At 51.4% G+C, this 6,644-nt stretch overlaps 1 pseudogene; it reads right to left on the bottom strand.

Annotated features, from left to right (window-relative positions):
* Positions 1-4,696: 4,696 nt before the first annotated feature.
* LOC127328655 (amine oxidase [copper-containing] alpha 2, peroxisomal-like) lies at positions 4,697-6,233 on the bottom strand (annotated as a pseudogene).
* Positions 6,234-6,644: the final 411 nt, after the last annotated feature.

Below are 6,644 nucleotides of genomic sequence, written 5' to 3'. Positions count from 1 at the left end.
AATGAGTTACTAATCAAGAAGAGTAAGTGTTCCTTTGCACTCAAGGAGCTGGAGTACTTGGGCCATATCATTGGACCAGCTGGTGTGTCCACTGATCAGACCAAAGTGCAAGCGGTCCAAGATTGGCCAGTGCCTGTGAATGTGAAGAGCTTGAGAGGGTATTTGGGATTGACTGGATATTACCGAAAGTTTATCCGCCATTATGGGGTAATTACTCAGCCTCTCACTCAGCTGTTGAAGAAGGGAGTGTTGTTCAGTTGGGGGCCTGCCCAACAAACTGCTTTCCTTGTTCTCAAACAGGCTATGTCTTCAGCACCGGTTTTGGCCCTACCGGATTTCACTAAGGGTTTTGTCTTGGAAACTGATGCATCACATAATGGAGTTGGAGCTGTGCTTATGCAAAACGACCACCCCATTGCATTCTTGAGTAAAGCATTGGGGGCTCGCAATCAAGCCCTTTCTGTCTATGAGAAAGAATGTCTTGCTATTCTTTTAGCAATTGACAGGTGGCGCTCCTACTTACAACATGGTGAGTTCATCATCCGGACAGATCATAAAAGCTTGCTACATTTGACTGATCAACGTCTGCACACATCTCTCCAACACAAGGCGTTTGTCAAGCTTATGGGGCTGCAATTCAAAATCCAGTACAAAAAGGGTAACTCAAACTTGGCGGCAGATGCTTTATCTCGCAAATTCAACGACTGTGCTGCTGTCTCGTCTTCAATGGCGCAGCCGTCGTGGCTAGATCGTTTGCAGGCAGGCTATGAAGATGATGCTCAAGCACGTCTGTTGATTGAGGAACTTGGTGTTTCTGGAGCGAATGACAAAGGGTTTTCTCTCCGTGATGGAGTGCTTCGCTTCCATGGCAGGATCTGGGTTGGGAACAACACTATGGCTCAAGACCACATCCTTCAAGCATTGCACAGCAGCGGGATTGGTGGACACTCTGGTGTACAGGGGACTTATCATAGAGTCAAGCAATATTTTTCGTGGCCACATATGAAGAAGACTGTGCAAGATTATGTAGCTGGCTGTCAAGTTTGTCAACAGGCCAAACCGGAACACGTTAAATTGCCTGGCCTTCTTCAGCCTTTACCCATTCCTGTTGGTGCCTGGAAGGTGATTTGCATGGATTTTATCGAGGGGTTGCCGTTATCACACAACCATAATGTGATTTTGGTGGTAATTGATAAGTTCACTAAATATGCCCACTTTGTGCCATTGCGTCACCCCTTCACTGCTCTCACTGTGGCGCATGAGTTCATGAGTAATGTGTACAAGTTACATGGGCTGCCTCAAACCATTATCTCTGATCGGGATAAAATATTTACGAGTCGCCTGTGGCAAGAGTTATTTCGCCTGTCCGATACCACTCTCCACATGAGCTCTGCCTATCATCCACAGACCGATGGTCAGTCAGAGCGGCTGAACCAATGTTTGGAAGCTTACTTGCGCTGCTTCGTCCACTCCTGTCCCAAGAAATGGTATGAATGGCTCCCCCTTGCAGAATACTGGTACAATACGACGTATCATTCAGCACTGGATCGCACTCCTTTTGAAGCACTATATGGTCATCCCCCTCGCAACTTTGGCATCGACACAGACTCATGTGCTTCTACTGACTTGGAAACTTGGTTAAAGGAACGTGCCGCTATGACTCAGCTCATGCAACAACACCTGGTGAGAGCACAACAGCGTATGAAGCATCAGGCGGACAAGCGACGATCTGAGCGCACCTTTGCTGTTGGTGACCAAGTGTTCCTGAAGCTACAGCCCTACATACAACAATCTGTCGCGGCTCGTGGGAACCAGAAGCTGTCATTTCGTTTTTTCGGGCCATACAAAGTACTGAAACGCATCGGTGAAGTTGCGTATAAGCTGGAGCTGCCAGCATCGAGCCAAGTTCACCCAGTCGTGCATGTTTCTCAGCTCAAACGCCAAGTGCCAGCGACTACTCAGGTACACACTTCGCTAAATCTTTGTGACCCTGACACAGCTCTTGCTATGTGCCCGCAGCAATTCCTATCTACTGCTATGATTACGCATGGAGCTGCCACTGCTCAACGTGTTCAAGTGCAATGGTCTGGCAGAGTCAATCCTATGATCAGCTGGGAGGACCCGGCTGACCTGCATCGTCGTTACCCCAATGCGCCTGCTTGGGGGCAAGCAGTGCTCAAAAGGAGGGGGTGATGTCACGATGGGCCGTGCTAACCGGACTACCGTCCGTGTGCTGTGGTGTGTGAGTTGGGCCTAAGGCCATGGGCCCTCGAGCCGTGTAAGTGTGGAGTTGCATTTCTGTACTTATGGCAGCAAAGTCCTCGCGTGGAAGGCATCGTGTAGGAGATGAATGAACGAGACTATCAATCCCTAATCCCAGTTGCTTCCGTCTCCTCCCAAATCCCCAATTTCCTCTCCTGAATCATACTTCTCTTTGTATCCTGTTGAGTATGATCATAACACAGTGGTCGTCTTCCACCTCTTAATACACAGGTTTTCCACCGAATATAGCATCGAGGTTGCATTAGGGAGGGTCGTGAACTGCTGGGTGAGTGGGTTGAGGAGGCCGACTCGGCCGGTGCGCCTTTGGCACAGCACGATGAGGCCTTCGAAGGTGGACCCGATCACGAAGTGGTAACGGAGCTTTGCGATGTCCACCCGGATGCGCTCCCCGGTTGAGATGTTGAGAAAGTCGCGGCGACCGATCTGGCCGGCGAAGACCTCGGGGAGCATAATCCACCTGCGGGGGTGGAACCGGCGGTCTAAGACATCGTGCGCGGTTGGGGACGGGGTGCATCGCCGCCAGGAGCCACAAACTGCGCGGAAGCGGAGGTAGCCGGCGACGTCGTCCGCGAGGACTTCCTCGGCGATCATGCCCGCCGGCCCGTCCGTTAGGTTGGCCCAGTTCCTCCTGCAAGTCACGATGAAAATCTTCAATGTGCCGGACTCGGACATCAATGGGAGAAATATGCATGTCTATGCTTTTCATGGATGATGAACTGATGATGGATCGAGATTATAACAGGAAACCATACGCACGCACCAGTTGCTGGTATGGGCGGCGGCCATGCCGGATAGCGCATCCGGCGGATTGGTGACCTCAGCGCTTTGCACGGCGGGAGCGCGATTCTACGACCGCGCTGTTAGGCGCCGCCGCCATGTTCTGCAAGAGGCTTTTCACGTGTTTTCCTCTCGCGGGACGGCGCGGGGTTTGGACTGGTGTGTTTTCGTCGCACGTTTCGGCCGATTAATATGGTGATGATGGGCCTGGTGATCCTGATGATTTTGTTACGGGATTTGGAAGCAACTTCCTGGGGAACTCCGATCTGAAGCCCAGCCGACTCCGGATCCCACACCAAGTACCTGCCAAAAATATAGACGTGCACGGTCTCGTAGAAAAAGAGACGAAAGATCTGCAGAAAACATGACGGAGACCGGCATTGTCCTGTTGTGCTTCTTCTGGTTCCTTTTGTGTTATAAATATTCACTTGAATGATCTCAATAAAACCTGAAACCATTTCAATAACTCCAGAACACTTACGGTACTCATATTAAAGACCTAGAATAATTACGATGATATTTCAAAACTATTCCGTCAACACCGGAAGGACTCCGAAACTCCGATACTTCACCCAGGAGTGTGTCGGGGCACCCTCAACTGACTAAATTTATGGATGTCTGGATCGAAGATGCGCCCTTCAATGACACTAGATATGAAAATCTTTTCAGTTGTCTGCGAAATAGGCGGTACATGGAGTCATGCGGTTTTATTTAGACTTGTACTTGAGCTTCCTCGGCGCCCGAGGTCGCGACACAACTACTGGCGAGATCATCTATGATTCCTCATTGACGATTGGCACCCAAGCCCTGCTGTCAGCCTGGCATCGCTATATTGCTTGGCTGATGCAACACATAACTAGCAGAGTGGAGAGGTGCGCCTTAGTTCCCGGGCGTGACGATGCCGAGAACATTGTTGTATACATATTGTTTGAGGAAGTGATGCAGGGAACAACGTCGAGTGGAAACCATGACCTCCGCATTTGCAATTATCTAGCACCACACGAGGGCTCCCTTGTTTTAACAGACTCAAAATCAACACAATGCATTATGTCTCTCATTGTCTCGCTTAGACCCCTATTAGGGTCCGATGTCGGCTGGTTTTGGAGCCCAATAGAAGCGTCGACAACCCCATGCCACCCCCTATGCACAACGCGTCGAACAGGCGAGCCGGCACCCCCACGTTGGATTTCCGGTGTGGCACCGGCATAGCAGCGACTCCGCCGGAGGCTCCATCTTTCATCGACACATAGGATGCTCGGCGGTGGGTCGCCTTCTTTCACAAACCCGTTGGTTCCCACGCGGAGAAGGCCCGGCGCTGCCGGGAAGCTCCAGCGATGCTGCATTGCTAGATGCATGAAGGGTGGAGAGGCGGGTGCCAAAACATGCGGCGGCCAAGGGAAATAACAATGATGAGGCATGCCTGCCGCGCCCCGACCGACGGCAGTAGAGTAGGGTTTAATTTAGTTTAGTTTAAATTTCATTCAAACTTTTGTAAATAAATCTAAATTTGAATGAAATTTCAAAGTTTGTTTAATCTTGTTTGTTCAAAATATTTTGGGAATTTTCTTATAGGGATTGTCGGTATGGGCAGCCCCTCCCAAAATAGAGGGGGACAGGTGCGCCGGCCCGTCAGACTTCTGATTGCCACATCCACGGCTTGGGGAAATCAGTTTGTTGTTCGCTCGGTGCTAATTAATCTGGGTTCGCACGGTTCCCGCGCGTGCATCAGCTGGAATCACCGGCGCATGAGCAGTTAGGGAAAGGCAGCTGGTGACGCATGGGGGGTCTTGTTTTGAGCAACGGGTTCCGCTCGAAGAAGTTTGCCGGCCGGAGCTCGAACCCGCCGCTCACCGTCGGCATCACCGGGAAATCATCCTGGTACGGTATGTGGTGGATGCCCACCGTGTACCACAGCACGATGTCCTCGTTCTGTATCCCCCTGTCCCTCCCGCTCCAGGGGGCCAGGCCGTCGTCGCCGGTGCTCTGGTCAGCGTACAGCCCGGGCGCCCACTTCTCGTCCCTGTTGTACGGCGTCACCCACAGCTGCTTCTTGCTATAGCTCGCTCGCCGCTGCGGGTAGTCGTCGTCGTCCAGCACCGCCGCCGCCGTTGCGCCGCCCGGGACGACACGGTACCCGACCTCGTTGCCCATCCTCGTCCTCCTGTTCGGGTTCACGATCAGCAGATCCGCGGGCGCCGCGTTCACGTCCACCTGCGCATCCGCCTCTGTCTCGGCCACCTCCCGGCGCACCGTCCAGTAGCTTTTCCGTGGCGTGCCGGCGGTGTTGTGCCTCGTGGTGATCATGTTCTTGACGAAAGAGTTGTTGGTGCCGTCGACGTCGAGGTCGAGATGGTAAGTGACGTAGTGGTCGTGGTAGACGGCGAGGGTGTTCTCCGCCACCAGCGTGCCGTGCGCGTCCTGCCTGATCTGGTCGGCGTGCGTGTAGTCCGTCCCCTTCACCTCTAGGAGACCTGTCAGAGATACCTGCAAATTCAACGTATCAAACACTACACACCGCAAAATTAGTTCTTCTTTTTTATTCGGTATGATTTGCTTCGAAGCATACCACGAATTTGATGGAGCCGCTCGTCTTGAACTCCCAGTCCAATATGTAGTCGTAGTTTCCGCACGACACCACCATCCTCACAACCAAGCTCACGTCAGGCCGGACCTCCGTGATCTGCATCAGCCGATCCAAGCACATCAGACCATATATCATGCGCGTAGAGCGGAGATGGACAATCGGGCTGATGTGGTTACCAGTCGGTCGGGGAAGCCGGCCTCGGTGTGGCGCCACGCGACGTCGCCGGCGTACCGCTCGAATACGCAGATCATGTTCTTGTTCTCGACGGGCCCATGTACGGCACGAAGACCTCCGACACGAACCCGCGGTAGAGAACCCTCCGCCGTGCGCCGGCCTCGGCGTCGTGGATGGAAGCCAGTGAGATGACTGTGCCGGCGCGCATGTCAAAGCCCACGTGAAACTCCCAGTTGGCCCACCTGTGGTATTTGCAAAACGATGTAACCTTGTTAATCTAAAAAAAAAGTTACCTAGCCTGGTCAGCGGGTGTTGCTTTACACCGACCTGGTCGGTAGCATACGAGTTGCCGCACACCCAGGAAACGTATATGGGCCTGGCCCACGTTCGTTGTTTCCGTTTGGCTTTGATCCATCGATTGTAGCTTCCGCACGTTTTGTACTGGTGGAAACTGTACGTGATCTGTATCATTTTTCACGCTTTTAAAATTTCAAATTTTGATTAAAAATTTATTACGTTTATATATGAACACTTTTGGAATATGAACATTTTTAAAAATTTAAATAATTTTGAATTCAAACAATTTTTAAGTTTAAATAATTTTCGAATTAGAACAAATTTTACAGTTAAACATTTCTTACCCTTCGGGTGGTCACAGGGAAGCTCTCAAATAGATAACTTTGTAGGGATTCGTTGCATAGAAAACAAAAAATTTCCTACCGCGAACACGCAATCCAAACCAAGATGCAATCTAGAAGACGATAGCAACGAGGGGATTATCGAGTCTCACCCTTGAAGAGATTCCAAAGCCTACAAGATGAGGCTC

The sequence above is a fragment of the Lolium perenne genome, chromosome 2 (assembly GCF_019359855.2).
Source record: "Lolium perenne isolate Kyuss_39 chromosome 2, Kyuss_2.0, whole genome shotgun sequence".
Lineage (NCBI taxonomy): Eukaryota > Viridiplantae > Streptophyta > Magnoliopsida > Poales > Poaceae > Lolium > Lolium perenne.
This window is presented reverse-complemented; position numbering and strand designations above follow the sequence as displayed.